Genomic DNA, 21,356 nt, shown 5'->3' on the forward strand with positions numbered 1-21,356 from the left:
AATCATTCCTTAAAAATAGAAAAAACCAGGTTTTCATAGGAAACTCCTGCTCAAACATCTACACCCCAGATGCAGGGGTACCGCAGGGTAGTGTTCTCTCCCCACTACTTTTCAATATTTACATATCCGACATTCCAACACACACAAAATGTTCACAATTTCTATATGCCGACGACTTAGCAATAAGCTCCTCAAGTACAATGCCCAAAACGATAGTCACCAATTTAAACAACAGCCTCCGGAAATATGAAAAATATTGTAAAACATGGAAAATCAAAATTAACGCCGACAAATCAGAGGCAATTTTCTTTACACGAAGAAGTTGCCTGCGTCGCCTCCCAACTAGCCACACAAAAATAAACAAAACAAACATCCCATGGAAAGAATCAGTCAAATACCTCGGATTTCACCTAAACAAGAAATTAACCTATAAAACACACTTCGAACACGTAATAGAAAAATGCGAGAAACACCTAAAAATACTCTACAGCCTAATAAATAGGAGATCGAAACTAAATAACAAAAACAAACTGTTACTGTACAAAACTATAATCCGCCCCACCATCACTTATGCATCTCCCATATGGGCCACCAGCGCGAATACCCACAAAAAAAGGTTACAAAGAATCCAAAACAAATTCCTAAAAATTATTCTAAATAAGCCTCCATGGCATAGCACAGAAAAAATACATAAACTAGCTAAAATAGAAAAAATAGCTCAACACACCCTAAAACTCAACAAAAAGTACTGGTCCGCTTGCTGTAAAAACAAAGAATTGAAATACCGTCTTCAGTGACACAGTTAATTAGTAGTTTAAAGTAGTAGTAGTTGTAGATAGTAGTTTAAATAATGTAAATATAAATAGTTTAGTCAGTAGGTAGGCTTAGGTATGTAAGGCATAGGAAAAAAGTCTTAGACAGGTCCAATGGGCCCCTGTCAAAATATCAAGAAAACAAATCAAACACTGAGGTACACTAACGAACAACACCTGAAAATAATAATGTGTAATAATTCTCAATAATAATGTGGAGAGGCCTTAGCCGAGCCCATTCGATTAATCAACCTCGATGTATTACGAAATCAACTCCCAATAAACGCAATTTATATAAAAAAAAAAAAATAAGCAGAAATCGCAAATGATTTTCCTTCTTTCAATGTCTCTTTTTGTCTCTTTCAATTCATGTGGAACCCATTAGACATTTTTCAAATCATTCCCACGGCACTCAGGCGATGGGAAACTGTCGTGTGGTCAACTCCTAACATTTCTGCAAGTTCTTTTTGCATCTGACATGCATTCGATCGATCAATGCACCAATACTTCATCATCATCCTTTTTTGACTGTTCAGGTCGCTCTTGGTCTTGCAAGCCAAAATCACAACGTTTTAAACCGTGCAAACCACATCCGACAAGGTCTGTCAGTAAAGCAAGTTTCACCATAAACTTCCATTAAAATTTTGATGACTTTCGGTAGCCGTTTTCTTCATATTGAAGTAATGAAAAAGTACTCCGCGCAAACTTTATCAGGAACAAAACTTGAAATGTCCTTGAAAATCCTTGCCTAGGTATGCTTAAAACAGGTGTTGTTCACACTTTGACCAAACAATCTATACTGCGTTAGATGCGTACGCTACTGTCCGTACTAAGCACATATTTCATTAAAAAAAAACATTATTACATTTAATGAGTAACGCCATCTCTTGTAAAACCGCAAGAATGAATTGCTACACCTAATATAGAATAGTTCTAGTCTTGTCTTGTCATTCTACCATATTATTATCTAGAATTTTCGTTCTTTAACTTTTGAAGGATTCGTTTAAACGGGATATAACTTTCAACCTTTTACTTGAATCAAATCATCTCTGCGATGCATCAAGCTACGTTATTAAACATTTTCTTTTCATAATTCTTTGTAAAGTGCTTCCATACAAAACACCCAACACCCAAGCGTCTGAATTGCTATTGTGATGTGATACACGTTTGCCATTCTACGTATTTTTCTCTACGTCCTGTGAGTTTTTTTTCGTTGCTGTTTAGTACTTGACGCACGCACGTTTGATACGCGATGGGCTCGCAAAGGCAACCTATTCCGAACACTAAGGTACGCCGTGGGAAGTGATCTGTGAAGGCACGCTATAAAATGTGCCATATTAAGCAAATGTCAATCCCAAAACCATTAAAACGAAGTTTTGTAGCATCTTCCAAACATGTCCTGCTCGTGACGCTCATGATGGGATCGATGTGATGTGTTTCAAGCTCAAAACGTTCATCACGGCTCTGCTCCACGGAGGCTGGAGGCTGTGTAAGATAGCTCACACGCAACAACCGAACCCTTCTAGGATTATACGGAACGCAAATACGCCCGTTAAGCGATCTCGAGAACGGAACCCGCCGGTGTGCCAGGAAAGCCTTAAAGCTCTCGTGATTGATTTAAATTAAAGAAAATTACCCTCGTTCTGTTCTGGCCGCATATCCGCAGGAATCTGCGTGTGCTGGGCCAAAAGGGTAGACATAATAACGCAGCCCATTGAATGCACATCTCGAGGCGATTGGGAGATTTGTTTTTTTTTCCCGCATACCATCCTTGGCCTAGGTGTACACCATCGTTTACGTTACTGCGCGCGCCCAGATAATCGTTCCCGGCGATCTGGGACGAGGGACGCGATTTCCGTTGCCGTTCACAATACCGAGATGGAGGGGGGCCGAGTTTAAAGTACCCAGACATTCCCATTTATGGTAGTAATTTTGTTTTGATTATATTCCTTCCATTACCGAGACATCATCTTCCGTCAGACCGGAGAGACGCACAGAGATGCCGTCGCGCGTCAGGAGCGTTTATTCGTTTAGAGGGACATTACAAGCAAACAAACAAATCAATTTGGATGTGAAGGTTATTGCTCGGCAGAGGTCTTGGCTCTCGATCCACTCGGGCTGGGGCTCGAAGTTTCAATGTCAAGGGATTATATAAAATGGGAACCAATAAACAGCGAGACGGGTTTGACTCTGACCAGTTGACCAGAAACCAATGACAACGTAATACACACATCTCTATATCGGACACCGGAGCGGAGGTCGGAATTCCTTCTCTCTCTGCCTCTGTGAGTCCACCGAATAGCTTTCTAATTGCTCGCACGGACAACAACTGTGGCCACGGAATTCTTTTAGCATATATTAATTTTGGAGCCGTAACATTTGCATAAACCGCTCGTATGCGAACCCGCGGCAGAAGAAAAGACCCGGGCTCTCGATCCTGCGGCAGGTGCCACGCCGTGATCGTGAATGTTTTCATTTTCATCTGTCCCCGAAAAAGCCATCTCTTGCCCGCTGTGGAGTAACTCGTGCAAAACCGCAACCGTGGCGCACGATCGCATTCATCAGTTTGGCGTTTTCCAAATCGCGTTGTTTGCTCAACTGGCTAGCACTGACCGGTTTCTCATTAAAATAAAAACCTTATCATCTCCGGTCGATCTGGTTTGGTCGGTTGGTTGAATTGAAAAATTGAAACCAGTTATGCGACACCTAGCACCGAAGTCGGGAAGGATTGGGGCGCCCAGTTTCGACAAAGATCGTTGCTCAAAGTTACCCAGGCCCCGGATGGGAGCCGATCTGTAACAAAAGGGTCTACGGTCCGACGGGCAGCATAAATAGAAGCATCAAACAAACCGGGACCGGTACTTGGCGCAGTTGCGCATTCTTCGGAAGCTTGCTAATTTATCAGAGCAGCACTAACCCAACAGAAGGTTTGTAAAATTCACTTTTGTCTGAGGTCTTGCTCCGTATGCCGGGACGGGACCAACCGAAATGCTGCTGCCAGCTCGTCAAACAGGTTTCCAAACAACATTCTCTCCCTCTCTCTCTCTGGCTTTCTATGATGAGTGGTTTGAATAAATAAACAGTCGCTGCAATTAAGATGCATCGCAGATGTTTGCATAAAGCGCTGAAGTGCCCCTTCTGGCAGGACCTATCGGACAAAGCGGACCCTTCGGTCGCTTTCACAGGTTCTATCGAGTACTGAATCAATAAAAGCAACATCTCAGACAGCCGTGAATCCTTTTTATGTTTGCCGTACCAGAGCACAAACATCGCCGTGGACGCCGTGTAAGTTAGTGGCATTGGAGAGCATGTTTACAAATTACTACTACTACTCTTTGGACCGCTGGGGTCGGGTGCCCAGACCGCCTGCAAACCTCCTTTCTTCCATCAAATGTGGATCAGTGTTCCACTTGGCGAACTTTGTCGTCGTCGTCGTCACCGGCAATAAGCTGCTGGCTGGCCCGGCTCGGGTGCCCTTTAACGATCCGTAGCGTAGTAGTGAGGGGATTCGCGCGCACGAGCGCAATAGTAATCGAAGATAATTGATGAATAAATAACGTTACAGACGTGTGAATAACGTGACTCCATTAGTCGTAGCCGGGCGCAACGCAACGCTTTTCACTTTTTCCGCCTCTCTTCGCGCGAGCTTTCGAACTGCGCCGGCGAAGCGCTTATAAGCTATCATTACTTATTATCACCTCGGCGCACTTGTACGAAGGGCCGTGTTCCCTGTCGATCGTAAATATCCCGCGCCGTGCGTTCCGTGCGCCAGGACTATCCATCCACCACGGCCGCCCGTGGCACCACGAAGACGACGACGGCGACGGCTGGTGGCCATGTTGTGCGCGGGATATCGTTACATGGCATCTCGGAGACCCCGGGTGCGCCCCGTTGACAGTTGCTTTACGTGCCTCGGCGTCCTCGACACAGCCGAGAGCCGACATGTAATGTCGGCGTGCTCGCAAGTATCCTCGCGGTCCCAAATGGTCATGCAGCAACCGACGGCCGCGCGAGCGAGCGTACGGCAAGGAGCTCTTGATAATGTCATGATTTTTCACCGCTCATAAGAAGATCAGATAAGAGAGCGCAGTGGATGAAAGCTGCTCTTTAATGTTTCGTCGGAACCGTTTGCGAGCTTCGCGTCGGATAATTGAACGTAATTTATGCTGCACTTTGTGCGGGCACCCATTGCCTCCATGCGGGGCGCGTATCTGGTGCTGACGCTCGCATCCTGGCGCCTGGCCTGGGTGGTGGTGATGGGTGACGGCGGTAGGCCACTTTCGTTGCTATTCCACCAGATTGAAGCGTGATACTTTATGCCGAAAGACGTTCGGCACCGTGCGGATAGTGGAAATGTCGAATAGAGACGGGCAAACACTCGAAGCGCCTTGACTTCTTGCTCCGTGGCTGGCTGGTCCAACTGGGACGGTTCGACAGCGGATGCGAGTTTCCGAACAGAGTAGAGTAGTCGACGTTTTGGTGCTTTTTCAGCCAACCTGGCCGTGTGTTGCAGATAAAGTTCAAAAGTTCTAGCCCGAAAGACACCGCTACATAACGAAGTTGGAAGCATTTGCTTTAAAGCAATAGACGCCTCACAGTCACCTGCACCGACAGCCCGGTAACAAACGACTTAGTGTAAGCAATTAAATTCAGTTGTTCCCGTCAAACAGCCTCGGGTCGAGGGCCACATGCCCTCAACTGCTGCTGGCCCGCTGCTTTGGCACTGCGTGTAATTTCATTGATTCCTCACTCAATAACCATTTGACATTTCCATTCCGAGTCGAATAAATCGTTCGACTTGCATCAATCCCGGCTCCATCTTGCCCGATCCGGAACTCGTTTGACAGTGGGCCGTCGTGCCGTGTCACGTGTCGCCTTGCTCGAGGCACAGTGCCACCCGGCCAGTGCAGTGGTCCGCCGGCTGCTGATCCCCGGCAGAACATGTGCGCAACGCGGGGAGTAGCTAGGAATACTTCCGGCCGTCACGCCAGGGCCCGGTGCCGATTGGCGAAAGGCTGCTCATGTTACCTCGGCACTCGCACTGCCACCGTGTGCAGAATCGATGGCAATAATCAGATAGCAACGGGAATTTATTGCACTGGCAAAGGTGCATGCCGGCAAAAAGTCCCGTGCCGTGTCGACTCCTTCGGGCAGAGCGACTCCTTTCTGGCCCGAACCGAACCGACGTGTGCTGGGCTGGTGATTAGTTGACGTAGACGCAGAGTGTGAAGCCTGTGCTCTGGGCCAACGGCGAGGTGTCTTACCGAAGGCCGTCGGTGCTTTAGTATGCAAGACTTTGGGCAAACGTCGCGTGTAAGCATCGGCAGATTGTGAAATTAAAGTTCGGAGCAGAGAAAATCAATTGTCGTCGTTGTTGAGCGAATGTTTCCCATTAGGGCTAGCTTACTTCCGTTTTTCTGTCGCAAAACCCGTTGGCACGAATTTTGATTCCCCGAAACAATCAGCATTAGCAACAGGGAAGGCACACGAGGTATTTGACCACATAGTGATTGCATAGTTTTGGGCAAATGTTTAGGAGTTTGTCGGAAAAACATGTCGTAGCCAGAATAGTTACTAGCAGCACATGACTTTAGGACTGACGGCCGACTGATCCCTTCATTGAATTGCGGAGAAAGAAAATTTAATTACGAGATTTGCACTTTGGAAAACTCGTCTATATTTGGATACAGTGGCCTTTTTCGGAGAAAGATATTTTGGTTCTGAAATAACAGTGAACCTTCCTCTGTTGGAGCTGAGCTTTAGGATCCATTAGAGTGCCGATTTCTTAGAACAGCAACGATTCAGAGAGCTGTTTGGAGTTGTTTGATTGCATTTGATGGAATTGTCGGAGTTAGTTTGTAACAATCGGATGAACCTGAACCAATCGACCATCGGCTCTGCGACTCTACGCCGTTTTCAAGGCTTCGACCCTATACGTGATGGCGTTCTACTTGACGACTAACTTCCTTTTGTTTTGCACTATGGTCTTATCATCAGAATGACCCATCAACTACGCTCAGTGTGAGCGTACTGTTCTATTGTTTGGCCCCCGGTTTCTCCGTTCTGCACGAATCACCTGGAGGGTTTCCAGCGTCAGTTCACCAGGATAGCTTCCTGACGCCTATTACGGGATGACCCAGAACCGCCACGGGCTGCTTGATATTGAAAGACTCGCCGTGCTTTCATCGAGAAAGATCGACGTGCCATCTCGAAATTCTGCTTCATGGCCAGCCTACACGAGTCTTCGATCGATGCATCGGCACTCTTACACCTTGCGGTCCCATGAGATCTCCGAACCTCCTAGCAGAACAATTAAAAAAACAAAATTGAGATCAAAAAAGGATTGCGAAAATAGATTGCTCGAGTTTTTCGCCAATAACGACTAAACCTTTTTTTACAAGAGCGATGAAAGTATTTTTAGAAATACAACATTGCATGCAATAATGCATACAAGTTTTGGCAAGCAAATACTGCATGCAATGTTGCGTACAATATTGCATGCAAATCCCTGGTGCTACCTACCAGTCGCTTCTGCTTCCCTATTCGAATTTCGGATTTTTCGGGATTCGGATTTCTTCAAAACTTGCTAAATTTTTCGGATTATTTTTTCTCCAAAACTACTGAACCAAGCCGCGTGAAATTTTACACAGCGCATTTTTAAGAAACCGGACAGTGAATACAGGACAGTTCGACCTTCCCACACCTCCGGGGAGGTGGCTCCCATAGAAACGTAAAATTAAATGCTGTATAATTCGGGTTGTTTTCGAGCAAATCGAACCCAATTCTGATGGTGAACACTGTGAACCTCCCACAGCGTGTTACGGAAGCCGCCCTAGACGCGGGCATGGCCAAGAAGTGGCGCCGCATGCGAAAACCTCTGGGTTAGATTTTCCGAAATGTTTTCCCTGAAGCCTCCGACGGGAACTAATTTTCTTTCGTGCATCGCTACGGGTGTTACCTTACTTTCCTCCCCCATTTCTTTCGGTTCGGCCAATTTCTTTCCAATTCGATCAGAAATTCTAAAGACGGTTTTTGCGGTTTTAAGAGAAAGTGTTTGGAATTTATTTCCACGGTCTCAGGGTACAGACCTAAGGATCTTAATGAGAAACACTACAATGTGCAGCTCTATCACACAGCTGGCCCCCAGCAAGCGTTCACCAAAGGTGATCTCCTCCTGCGGTGGCCGCCCTCTGTTCGCCAAGCTGGCGCGCGATTCCGGTGTAGATCCGCGGGAACATCTGCTCCAGCTCCTCGCCCACGCTAGGAAGGAAGTGCGGGAGGACGGTGAGTGACACAGCCATTGGGTGACGGAAACAGGGTGCTGCTACGTGCGCTGAGCAGCGCGGGAAAACATCACAGACAATGCGTATCGAGTGCGTTCCGACGATGCTGCGGATCCGCTGGAAACCCAGTTTTCGGTTGAACACGATGGATCGCTTCGGTCGGCAGCGGATGTACTGGCCGCACAGGCACTTGCCCTGCGTGATGATCTCCTATGAGGAGCGCTCCGTTCACTATGATGTTATCAGATACCCGTCCTGGTACGAATCCACCGCCGCCAGCACCGACTTCTGTTCCATTGTTCGTCGTCGGGTGTTCGACTTTATGGAATCACGTGTGTGACATCGTGATCGATACTCCTTATCGACTGAGGAGAGAAAGAAAAAACGAAATAAGAAAAGCGAAGTATACAAGTTTGTCATTGGTCAGACATTTGGTTGTATTTTTCCGCAGGAGACGCTGATCCAGAAACAGCAATAAATACGTAGTTAGTTTTTGTTTCCTCGGATGTCGGATGTTTTTGTGTATAAATTATGTTGTGATTCCATTCAGAAGGCGCTCGATTCGCTCTCACATATCCCACAGCTTTAGTTTGATGAATCTTGTTCTCGAATACCATTCTTTACGAGCTCAGTTACAATCCCGCGCGTATTCGCCGTCCGGTGTCACAAAACTACGGTGTTTTTAAGATCATTCTTGGTTCAACTTCCTCGTGATGTTTTTGCATCGCAGTTTCGTGATCATTTCGCGATCATCTTGACCCAAACTTGGTCCATATCGTTCCGCAACCTCCTTATTCGTCCTTTTGCCTTTTACAGTCAACAGTTGAGTTAGGAGTCGAAACGAAGAATTTGTTGAAGGCTGTTCCATAAACGAACTTTTCGAACCGTTTCGAAAATTGGAACAAATGTCGGCAATAATGTTTTGCATAGAGCAGGGACAGAGTCGTATGTCTATGAGACAAGTAGGCCCCTCGTGTTGCTTTTCTTCAAGCAATAAATATATAATCAAATAAGTAAGACCTTTATAGGGATCCTAAAAAAAAAATTAACCCTATAAGTCTTTGAGGGTCGGTAAGTCGATTTAAACTACTCAATAACAACCCTGACCTGTCGGGAAGTGACAGCATCCTGTGCTAACAGTGGACCTAACGCCAACAGTCGCATCGGTAGTGGTTGGTTTTGCTTGCCAAAATAAACCATCCGCGCCGCTCACCACCAGCCGACGGAACCGTAAGCCCGCCTTCCGCATGCCGGCAGACAACGGTGGGTTGGTCAAAAAGCGTGAACCTCGTGAAGGAAAGGACCGCTATGCTATGCTCGCTCGCGGAATATTGTTTTCACGCCACCTTTCCATTGTGTTCCATTAATTTCCCGCGGTCCGGCGCCGGCCGCCACCGAGTGGGCCAGAAAAACCCAACCCCCACCAAAATAGCGTTTCTTCGAACGATGATGATAAAAACAATTATCTCAACTAAGACATCCGTCCGCTCCCCACCCCCCCCCAGAATGTTCCGGTTGCCCCTTTCCGCCCCGAGGGACTCCTTTCAATTTCGGTGCCATTCGGTGCCGGGCAGCGCACCATCATCCCATCGGGGAACCGTGTGCCGCACGCGAACACTTTGAAAACAAATTAATCCTTTAGGCGTACTTAGAAACTTGATCCTACAGTCGCCGCCAGCGCCACCGAACCCCCGGGGCGCACTCGTGGACCCCTCCGATGGCGGGCGCAGGAAGTCGACATTAACGTTATTTACGGTGGCGTTAACGGATCGATAGTGCGAGCTGCGAGCGGGGAGAAGTGGCGGCCATTCCGGGATCAAAATACCGGAGTGGCGCAACCTCTTGCTTCCCAAAGGAATGCTCCGGGGACACACACACAAGTTCGCACGCACCCAGAGCGACATACCAGCGGCGTGACGCATGAGGAACCGTGATCCGAAATCGATACCTTCACCTTCAGACCCCACCTCACGCCTTGCTAACACAGCATCCCGGACGGACGATCGACTTACGCGCGGGTTCCCCTTAGGAAAAACTTCGACACGAAGACGAATCTCTGGGACCCAATGGCAATGACAGCCGAGTCCGGGTGCGTGTCGGGTCGAATTTATGAAAGCCGGCCCGTCCCGTGGGCGCCCGGACCGTGGACGGGGGCCGCGAAGAGGCCGCAGTATTCAATTTACGGGTACGGGCTCCGGCGCCCTTTTTCGGGCCCGGGGTCCGGAATGCGCCGCGTGGAGAGTGTCATCCTCTTGAAACGGGCGAAACATGTTTTGCTTTTACATCATAATTATCATAAGCCCGGGACGCCCCTATCTCGTCTCGTCAACTCTCAAGCCGCGCTGGCGTAGGGTTCGTGCTTAAGCCGGCTGCTTGAAGCGCCGAACGCGCGCTCCCTCAAGATGGTGACGAGTATTTCGGCCCCGGCCACGGCGAAGATCTACAGCGTGCGCTACAAGTGCCATTATCGTCACGTCCCTATTAAAACTTCGACCGGAGCGCGCGCGCGTTTCGGGTTCCGGCCAAGTCACGACAGAGAGAGAGAGCGTCGGCCACACGGAAGGCATCCAGGAGGCATCTGGATGCTGGGTGCGAGGTGTGCTTCGAGGGCCAACCTGGCCGCGTTGCCGGATTTTCGTGCAACAACTTTTCTCATTATTTTATTACAGAATGCGCTTAACGCTCTCCGACCCCCCCGCCGGAAGGGGGCCAAATCTGGACCGCACGGACGGTCGGATCACGCGGTCTCGCGTGCGGTGGCCCCTGCGGTCTCAAGATCCTGTCCCGACACCCGGCCGAATTTCACGTGCATTCGCCAACTTTGTCATCCGGGCGCTCCGAGTTCTCCGAGTGCATCCTTTGCTGCCACTTCCAATTTATGCCACCTGATTTGTCCGCGGGGAGAGGTGCGAAGAAGCACATTTGGTCGGACACCCTGTTCGGTCGGACCGTTCGGACCGTCCGTTTGCAAACATCGATTTATTTCTGTTACGTCCGGCGAGGGCGATCGCGATTTTTCATGCGAACGGCCCGAGCGCAGTCCCAGAACTTCCAGATCGCATGCCTTCCGGTGACGGGCGAATGGATTGTCGAGTCATTCATAATCAACGATGGCCGAATGGCCGCCCGAAGCCGAAGGAATACTCTTTCCCACATTTCCTGCGATTGGTTGGGTTGCGCCGAAGCCCCAGGACCGCCGCCGGCGCAGTTCGCGCGGTTCGGTGGGCAATCATGGCTGGCCCGGTTGTTGTTGTTGTTCTCGTTGTCCTTGGTTGGTCCTGTATCACGGCTTGCCCTCGGGGTGGCACACACCAGGGTCGGGATGCTGGCCGGGTCGGGCCGGGGTCTCAAGTGGCCGTCGATGCCCGGATATAAATGGCTCGGCCCGGTCCCCGTCAATTTCCCGAAATCAAATTTATTTGTTTAATTTACTTGTTTATGGTTGTTGCTTGTTTTGCAGATAAATTGCACATTCCTTGAGCTCGGAGCCCGGAACCGAGCCGGGCACTCTGGCACCCAGCGCCCAGGATAAAACGTAAATAATTTAATTTTCAATTCAACGCTTTTAATCAAAGCATTACACGGTCCTGGGCATGATTCCGGTGCGTGAGGCACCCGGTCGGGACGGCACGTGAGAAAACATGTTCGAAGGACGCTCCAGCACACTCCGGCTTCCGGCCGTATGTGGAGTGCGTTCGTAGCGTTGTTAGCTTCCACGTCGTTAAAATACACTTTCGTACGCCGAAAGCCGCCGTTCCCACAAATATGTCGTCGAACCGACGCGTGCTTCACGCAATCGACGGCTAAGAGGCGCATCCGAATGGAGGTCATGCGAAGGCGATCGGATATGCTAAGCCAATCATTTGAAGTCGTGTTTCGGAGAAAAAGTGGAGCGTAGCCCTCCGTTTGAAGCCCTTCGTGCGGTTCTCTCAATTCGGGGCGGATTTCGGATTTAAATGCCAGCCCTTCGACCGCTTTGCGCCGCTTACGATCCGAGAGATCCGAGGTAGGCGTAAATAGTCCCAAGTGGGGCACCATTGCGCCTCGGAATTGGATCTTCTGCCAGCCGCCAGGGCCGTTCGCTTGAAATGAAATGATGGTTAAATCAAAAGTTTTGCTCCAAAGTTTTGCTCTCGTCGTCGGTGCCCTTCTCGTCCATGTTGACCATGTTGTTTCACACCGCCCTGCCCACGCCCAGCGGCCAACACTGCTGCTGCTGCTGCTGCTCTGCTCCATTTCTATCGCTTTATGCTAATTACGTTCCCCGCCCGCGGGCGGCTTAGTTTTGGGGAATGGGTGGATTACGGCGCGAGAGAAATGAGTTTCGTTCGCCGAACTTAACTCGCCTAAGTAGCTTATTGCCGGCCAGTGCCTTGTGCGGGGCAGCGGCGGGCTTTTCGTTGCAATGCGTCTGCAAATAACGTGCCAGAAGCCCCTTCGCAACAGCTGCCCGATCGGTTCCATCTGCCATAGTCACTTCTCTAAAACAAACAATAATGTTTCTGACTATTTTAAACTATTTCGCTTATTTTATTAAACGAAATGTGATGAAAAAGAAGCTAAATTTATCGAAATTTGGATTTGGGGATGGACGCGCTCGAATTCATTGAGCTGGCAGTGACCATGAAAGTTTATCTAGGGAGCAGCTCTAGCTTCGAACCTGTTCGAATTCGATCAGTCCGTTGATAAGGGCGTTTTGAACACGAACTTCAAACCTAGCACCCATTGGCTTTAATCTGGTCATGTCAAAAGTATTTACGCTTTCTATCACATGAATGGCGTTAATCATCATATTTGTGTCACCATATTGTTGATTTTATCAACTCAGAGCTCGCTGGAAATATGGCATACACTTAAAGGGCCGTTTACACGTAGCGATATATCGTTGCAATTGGTTTCATACAAGGCATTGCAGCGATATATCGCTGCGTGTAAACGGCCCTTAAAAGTTTTGTACATTGAAAAAATGTGCAAAATTTGCTAGGAAATAGTTGCTATCGGATAGCTTCAAATTACGTGGGCATGTTGCTGAGTAATGGACAGTAACCGTGAACCCATGCCGCGATCATTGTCCGAGCTGTAGCAATTACCCTTAAGGTCTTTCTTCAGGACGAGCGTTGTTGTGGGGCGAGATTATTGTTCAATAATGAAGCCAACACGCTCCTCGGAGATTCTCGATGAATTATGTTTACGATACGCTGCTGAGTGATTTGACGGTCATTTCCAATCAAATCTTCGGCGCGTTTGCGATGAACGTCCGCTGTCTGTTTTATCAACAGTTCAAGGTTTTCTAGATGGGCAATAACGAAATTTTACTACCCAGCCATTCACTGTAGACCTACCAACAGTACCGACACAATAAACAGGCTGTGAACGACGATGAATCTCCAGTGAAATTCACTTCTGAAGCAGTTAAAAATTCTCGTTGTTTAATTACACAGCGTTGCGTTTACATAGCAACAAAGCAATGCATACTTCCACTAGTAACAACAAACTGAAGTGAAACAACGCCATCGTAGGCGTTTAGAGTAGAAAAATTAAAAAAAATATTAAGTCGTTTTTGCTTTACAACCAAATGAAGAAGAGAACCTTTATTGGATCCCCCTGTATTATTTAGTAACAATAGTTTGAAAGGTAAGTTTTTCTTCTTCTCAGATTTAAAGGTTATGCGTGTTTATGTGTCTGTAGATTTACAGCCATGTTACAGCCGCTTGATACGCTGGGATGTCGTCATAAAATGATACTTTCATGGGCAATTTGAGCTTAGGGAATAGAAAACAGTCACAAGGTGACGGATCATGCGAATACGGAGGGTTGTTGTCCTATTTGGTGGTTTTAATGTAATGTCTTACGAATGTGTTACACGAGCATGCTTTTGGTCGTTTGTTAATTCGGATCCAAACGCAGCGGATCCAAACTTTCGTCAAATAACTACGCAGAATTTTCCAAACAGTGTCTTTACTTGTGTTGCACTCTTCAGCCAACATCATTGGAGTGAAATTTCCACTCACAGCAATGATTTTGGAAACTTTTCTCACCTATGCTGGATGATTACGGATTTGTCGACACCCAGACCTTTCACCGTCTTTCAAGTCCTCACGATTTTCTTGAAATCGTTTACAGCGGACAAAAACTCTTGCTCTACTCATACACTCATCACCATAAACTTGTTGTAACAAATTGTAGGTCGTAGTACATGTTTTACCAAGTTTCAAAACAAAATTTAATGTTGGCTCTTTGTTCCATGTTTAACACATGTCATCAATTTACTCACACATAAACGAGCATAACTTTTTAATCTGTCATCTTTTTTGCAAGGCTTCGCAAATGGCAAACCATAAACTTTTGGCGCGAAACCACAGATCCTTAGATAACATTCTTAGGTTAAAACCTGATGGTTATCAAAGTTCGTTTGATAAATCTGACTGATAAACTGTTTTCAATGCTCCAATACAATGCTTTTCCGTTACGTTTTCGTCAGAAGTCTTTAAAGTGTTATGTCAAAAGTCTAGTCACAGCGCTGTCGGAAGCGCAGCAGCGAACGTACTTCGCACACCATTCAATTGCACCAAGGCCGTCCTCAAAGAGCATGACATCGGAAATGGCATCGGCGATTGACACGCAACGGACGCTTCCTCCCCCCGGGGCGAGCGGGCAGTTGTGGGCTGCCATTGAAGCGAACCGGGTGCATTAAAACACGGCTGGCAACATTAAAAATTTAGCCCAATCTTCCACGTCGCCCGCTCATTGAAAGGTGCCGGTGCACCCGGCGACGGCGAATGCGAATGTGTCGGCGACCTACTCGCCATTTGCAAACCGCTGATGCACTTACCGCGTTCCCGGGTGCGCTCCTTGGCATTGATCCAGCTTCCGGGGTCCGGCCGGAGTCCGGCCGGAGTCCGGCCGGAGTCCGGCGGATGGTGCGAAATTCACGCTCACCTATTTGCGACCACTGCGTCCGGGATCCGGGTGCCGGGATTGTTTCCTTCGCCCTCCCAAAACCGGAAAAGTGCCCGCGGGACGGGACACAGGACACCCGGACTGGTGGTGGATACGATCACGACGACCGCAACGCAACCGACCCAGGGGCGACCGAGCGAAGACGCAAATTGCGAACGACAGCTAATTACGAACGAAAGCGCGCTCATAAAAGCAACACATCATCATTATGGCACCTCGGGCCCCGGCGGCAGCAGCGCCCGGTCGGGCATGGCCGGCCGAGGACATGCGTCCGAGGATGAGCGAGGCTGCGGGCTGCGGACAACAGTGGGCGAGGTCGGCTGACACCGTTATCAGCGGCATGCAATCAGCAAACTCCGCGACGGTCGCCTGCACCAACAAGGGGCTTACAAAGGGCTCGCATTAGCATGCACTTGCCTGCTTCCCGGGAACCGGGAGGCTGCATCAGCCCCGGGGCGGGGACCGCCAGGAAGCAGACCTCCATCACGGTGGCGGCCAAATGATACCAAAACAGGACCGCAAAAAACGAAAAATCCGGACCCCAAAGCCGACATCTTCACACTTCGCGTGCCCTTTTTGGAGACTCCTTCGAGGCTCCTTCGCCATTAAATCGCGCCGAGCACGCGATCGCGCCTCGAAAGATGGTCAATAATAACCCACCGGTGGGGGGCAGAGAAGATGTTTTCCCACACACTGACACCTCATCGGGCATCGCGTACCGATCGCAGATACGGCGACCAGACCAAAACGGCATCCAGGCCCAGTTTGGCCCAGTTTGGCCCAATCCGAAACGCTCCGATGGAAGTTTAAACTTAACGCACAATGTGGGCAAGGCGAAGAGCAGGATCGATTGCGGCAGCGAAAAAAGCTAATGGAGTGGCAACAACGTCCGCTTACGAGCGGTGGTCGCTGTTTCGCCTAATTTTCTCCACTTTGTTGGACAACGAACGAGTTGGAGCTAGGACCGAGTGCCCTCGGCAGACGAAGTGTCGGCCTAAGCGTGGAATGCGCTTGCGATGGTCGGGAAGAAGGTGAAGATGCCGCGCTGGGGCCGTGAGCACGTTAGCATCTAGGGGCGAACCCGTGAAACGATGGCCACTCGAGTGGGCCGAGCCCAGGGTCCGGCCCGATAGCATCTTCAAAAACCATATTCTTTTACACGTGCATCACACCGGTTCCAGTCGGACTGGTAACGTACTGGGTTGTTCAATAAGTTTTGCGGTTCCATAACAGAGGGCGCTGCTGCTAGCCTAAATATATTTTGTTATGTTGGCTGCTTCATATGCGAAGTTTCATTTCAATCTGTCATTTCATCCATCATTTACAGTAGAAAGATGGGTTGCTGAATTTAAACGTGGTCGTACAAGCCTTGAAGAACATCCACGTCAAGGACGTCCAAAAACAGCAACAACATCTTAAATTGTAGAAAAAATACAGGATATCGTATTGCAAAATCGTTGAGTGACTGAAAGAGATTTAGTAAAAGTTCTACGCAGGGTGCTGCTATGAGGCTAATTTTTTTTGTTATGTTGGTACACTCTTCATATGAACGTACGTGAAATTTCATTTAAATTGGTTTCTTAATTTTATTTTACAAGCCATTTAGTATCGACGTGTCACAGTATTTTTTACAATGGAAAAAAATCAAGTATTGTGCAGTGATTTAATTTTTTTGAAAGGTTTAAAAGCCAAGGAAAATTATGAACGAATGTTGAACGAGTATAAGGGCTCTTCGCCTTCAATTAAGAGGTTAAATAAGGGTTTCTGAGTGTAAACGTGGCCGTACTAGCCTTCAAGACGATCCATGTAAAAAAACGTCAAAAAACAGGGACAACGCATGAAATCGTAGAAAAAATACAGGATGTCGTATTGGAAAATCGATGAATCACTGAAAGACCCCTAGGCATCTCATTGGGCAACATTTTGAATGAAGTATTGGGTTTCAGAAATCTGTTTGCAAAATTGGTGCCGCATTCGCTAAAAATTGAACAGAAACGCATTCGAATGCAACTTTTTCGGCTACATTTAGAGCTTTTTCGATAGGATAAACTGGATTTTGTGTATTGAATCATCACTGTGTATGAAGTTTGGGTCTCTCACTATGATCCTGAATCAAAACAAGGTGCTAAATAGTTTTGTGAACCGGGTTCATCAGCTCCGAAACGAGTACGTGTCCAAAAATTGCCCAGACCGGTATTGGCATCCGTTTTTTGGGATGCGAATGGAATTTTGTTAGTGGATTACTTGCAAACCGATAAAACAATAAGTTTTGATTATTGTGGTAACTTTTTAGACCAACTGGAAGAGAAAATTTGTGAAAAAGATCCGGTTTGAAGAAGAAAACCATCCTCTTTCATCACGGGAACGAACCGTATTACAAGAGCAATTTGAAAATGGCAAAAATCTATGAATTAAAATTCGAATCGTTGAAGTGTCCACTCTATTCATCAGATTTGACCCTTAGCGACTTCCATCTGTTTCCATACGTTTCCTAAGAAAATTCAGGTGTGAAAAGCTTTTTTCATCAAATAATGAGGTCATAACAGCTGTGGAATCGTATTTTGCAGCCTTTCCAGATTCTCACTTCAGTGATGGAAATAATTGGAGTCTCGTTGGAATAAGCGTATTGATGTTCAGGAAGACCATACTGAATAATAAAGTGTATTTCAAACCTTAAGAATGTGTTTTTCTTATCGAACCGCAAAACCTATTGAACCGCCTGGAATGCCCGCGAACCGACAGACGTGTTGTGTCCGCCGGGGCCGGCAGCTTCCGGTGGTTCCGCGCGCGCCCCGCAAGATTCTGCGCTGGCTCATTTCGAATTCAATCTGATACGGGCGCTCGGGTGCGCGCGCGCGCCTCAACATACTTGCACCGGCGGCCACTTGCGCACACTTTCTCCACTCCGCAGCGAAACCGGCCAGCATGTTGAGGGTGTTTGTATTGACACCTTGTCCAAACAATGTGCGTGCCAAGGAGCGCACCCCAAATGCCGCACACGTGCGCGCTCACGTTGCGCTGTGGCACGTGCGACAGAGCGAGAGCGCCCCCCAATAACGCCCCGATTCGCCAACTACACGCCCGGTTATGATGATGTTTATTCATTGCATTACTTAGTGCCACGGACAAAGGGTTCCCGGGCCAAGCAGGGTGTTGTGGGGCCGGGGGGGGAGGCCACGAGCATAAAGAATCGCCCCCCCACCGACGTTTTTGCTTTCGACGGTCCAGCGGCGAGTGATGCAGAGGCGAAGATTAACATGCCCCCGATGTCTTCATAAGTGCGGTGCCCGTTGGCGAAGGGTCGCAGAAAAATTACGCCCTCGTGCCTGGCCGGCACTAATCGACGGGAATGTTGCGCGCGAGCATAACAAATGCGAACTGGTTAGCATCCTCACGCGGACGAACACAAATGCGGAACACATTGTTTCACATGCGGATCCATTGGCGTGCCGGTTGTAATTCCGACCGGACCAGCCGCAGCGTCCGATAAGTGCACATATTTCATTGAACTTTATCATTCGCCTGGCCACCAGCCCGTGCCCCGTGCCCCCGAGCCAGGGAAGAAAGGCATTTTCTCACGCCCCAGCACGCACTCATCACGCTTATCGTCGGACTTTGGCGCGCGGCGAACGTCGTTAGGTGTTGGTTTTTATCACCCATCACCCATCATCATCGATTCCTCGCGACCCGAGGCTCGTCCACTAACACTCCGGCAGCGGCGGGTGGATTAGTGTGCCCAAGGATCATCCGATGCTGCTGCACTTTGCCGCCCTTTCGCCTAATTCGATTTAATTTTGGAAAGTTTTTCACTACGCCGATTGGCGATCGGGGCGGGGCGACATCCCGACCGAGCGACGTGCTCAATGTGGCGCAATTAATTAAAGGAGCAGGATTTATGAACCGACGCCACACATACCGGCTCCGGTATTTTAATCGAAAAGCATCGAATTTCGAAGTGGATCCCGAAATGGATCCCGTTCGGTTCGTGGCCGGCCGTTCGATTTGCGTCTAAGCATCCCTTCCCTTCCGATCCCCGGCCTCCGGTTGATCCCGCGTCCGAACCGTTTGATGAGCCGAGTTTGCCTCGCGCCGCCAAAATTAAATTGGGAATTATTGCGCTCGCACTTTGATTTTTAAACATATGGCTACCGAGATCGGACGCCGGCGGATAGCAGCGGACGTCGAGCGATCAACCACTTCGCTGGCGTCTGCTGCAAATCGATGCCGTTGCGACGGCGGTACATTTATTAATTTATGCTATCGAAGTTTATTTTGCCTGCCTGCGTGTCGGTTGTCGTCGGGTCGGGGTTGCTACAATTAACACCGGTCGCGATGGCGCCCGCTTCGACGTGTGATTTTATTAGAGTTCCGATATGTTATCCACTTCGTGCGATACCGGTGCCGGAGTGCCGGATAGACCCCGGCACGGCCGCTTCCGGGGGACGAGAACATAATTTGTTTCAAATAAGCATTGTGCAGTCTTTCTGCACAGGCGGGTGCCCGCTCGCTCTCTCTCTCTCTCTCTGTGCCACTCCCTGAGGGCAATAAATTCATAAAGCATAGATTTATTAATTTATTGCCCTGCTATAGATTCCGAACCGCCGTAAGTTATTTACTGTGCCGTGCCGTGCCGTGCCGCGGTGGTGGTTAAAGTTTCGCTGGCTCCAGAAACCAATCGCCCAGTGGTTCGATGCACCGAAGGCGGGTCGAACGTGGCCGTAAATGGGTGTTGCATATGGCCCGGTTCGCCCGTCGATGCCATGTGGCTCCGAGTGCAGCCGTGTGTGCGCGCGGCGTCAATGATTCCTAATGTTTCCACGATGCACACGATTCCGGCTGGATCCCGGGATGTTGTGTACGAAAGCGAAACCTTCGAACGTGGTGCATATGGCGTGGCGAGTTATTTTACATCGCCGCACACCAACACGACAACGGACGGTGGGGCTGGTTTACATCCGACCGGGCATGATTTGTTTGCCGTCTTGATAGTATCACCACCCGCCAGTCGCGCGCGGGTCACGCAGGATGTAAACAAGGGAGTGAAAAATACCAATCACAAAACCGTTGCCGTTGACAGTAATTATCGTGAAAAACGAGGGAAGCAACCGCAAATGCTCACCATCTGGATTGGGGAAAGGAATCTGGGGCCTTCGGTGAAGGACTGGTTCTTTCGTCTGCGCAAAGGATGACCACCATGTACTGTTATGAACTGTTTATTGATTTGCTGGCTAACTTTCTTATTCATTGTTTCAAATGTTCAACTTTCATCCATGAACCAAATGCAGTTTTTTCTAACATTCATCATTTAATTCTTTAGTTTTCCCTTTATTGTGCGTCTTGTTATCCATTGCAATAATTAAGTATGATGAAATGAAAGAATTTCAAAATATGTTGTTTATTATATAATCGTATGTAGCTACACATTTGGCCCATAGTTCAGGGAAATTGTAGTTCCCTTTCCAATAAATATGGTTTGGGCATTCGTCGACCCAGTTTAGGTCATCTTAAAAAGTGTGTTGTTATGTAAGTGCATGTTCCATTGAAACCGAAAGCCAAAAATCTTACGCTTAAGGAGATTTATTGGACTTTTCACGATTTTAGCGGTATGCTCCGGTGCGTTATCATGCTATAATATCAATTTATCATGCGCTTGGCCCCATTCTGGGTTTTTTTCCTTCAATGCAAAGTTTAAATCAATGATTTGTTGTCGATAGCGAACTGTAGTAACGGTTCGCCTGGTTTTAGTAGCTCGTGGTACACCATACCCTGTTGGTCCCACCAAATAAAGAGCGTTGGCTGTCCACCAAAACGATTTGACTTTGCAGTGAATGGGCTGGCTTCACCAATCGAAAACCACAATGTTTGGCGCTTAGGGTTCTCAAAATGAACCAGTTTTTCATTGCCAGTGACAATCCGATGCAAAACCGACTAACTTCGACTTTCGACGTCAACGAAGCATTTCAATAATGGTTTTGCGATGCTCCATTTGAATTACACTCAATTTGTGTGGCAGAAACACATTCAGTGTTTCTGCCAATTGTGTGGTATTGGATGTCTCATGCCAAATCTCCATCAATTCCTCGCCTTCGAACCTTTTCAGTGTACCAGGATGGTCATTATTCTTCAGGTCGAAAGCACCAGTTTTGCATTTCCGAAACAATCTCTCACATGTATTCACTGCTGAAGCATGTTCACCATAAGCTATCGCAAATAAATAATGTACCTCGGCGACATTTTCCTTAAATCAAATGCCAAAAGCAGCGAATTCCGCGAATGCTGTTTATTCGGAATGGAACTGGAT

This window comes from Anopheles cruzii, chromosome 3, assembly GCF_943734635.1.
Source record: "Anopheles cruzii chromosome 3, idAnoCruzAS_RS32_06, whole genome shotgun sequence".
Classification (NCBI taxonomy): domain Eukaryota; kingdom Metazoa; phylum Arthropoda; class Insecta; order Diptera; family Culicidae; genus Anopheles; species Anopheles cruzii.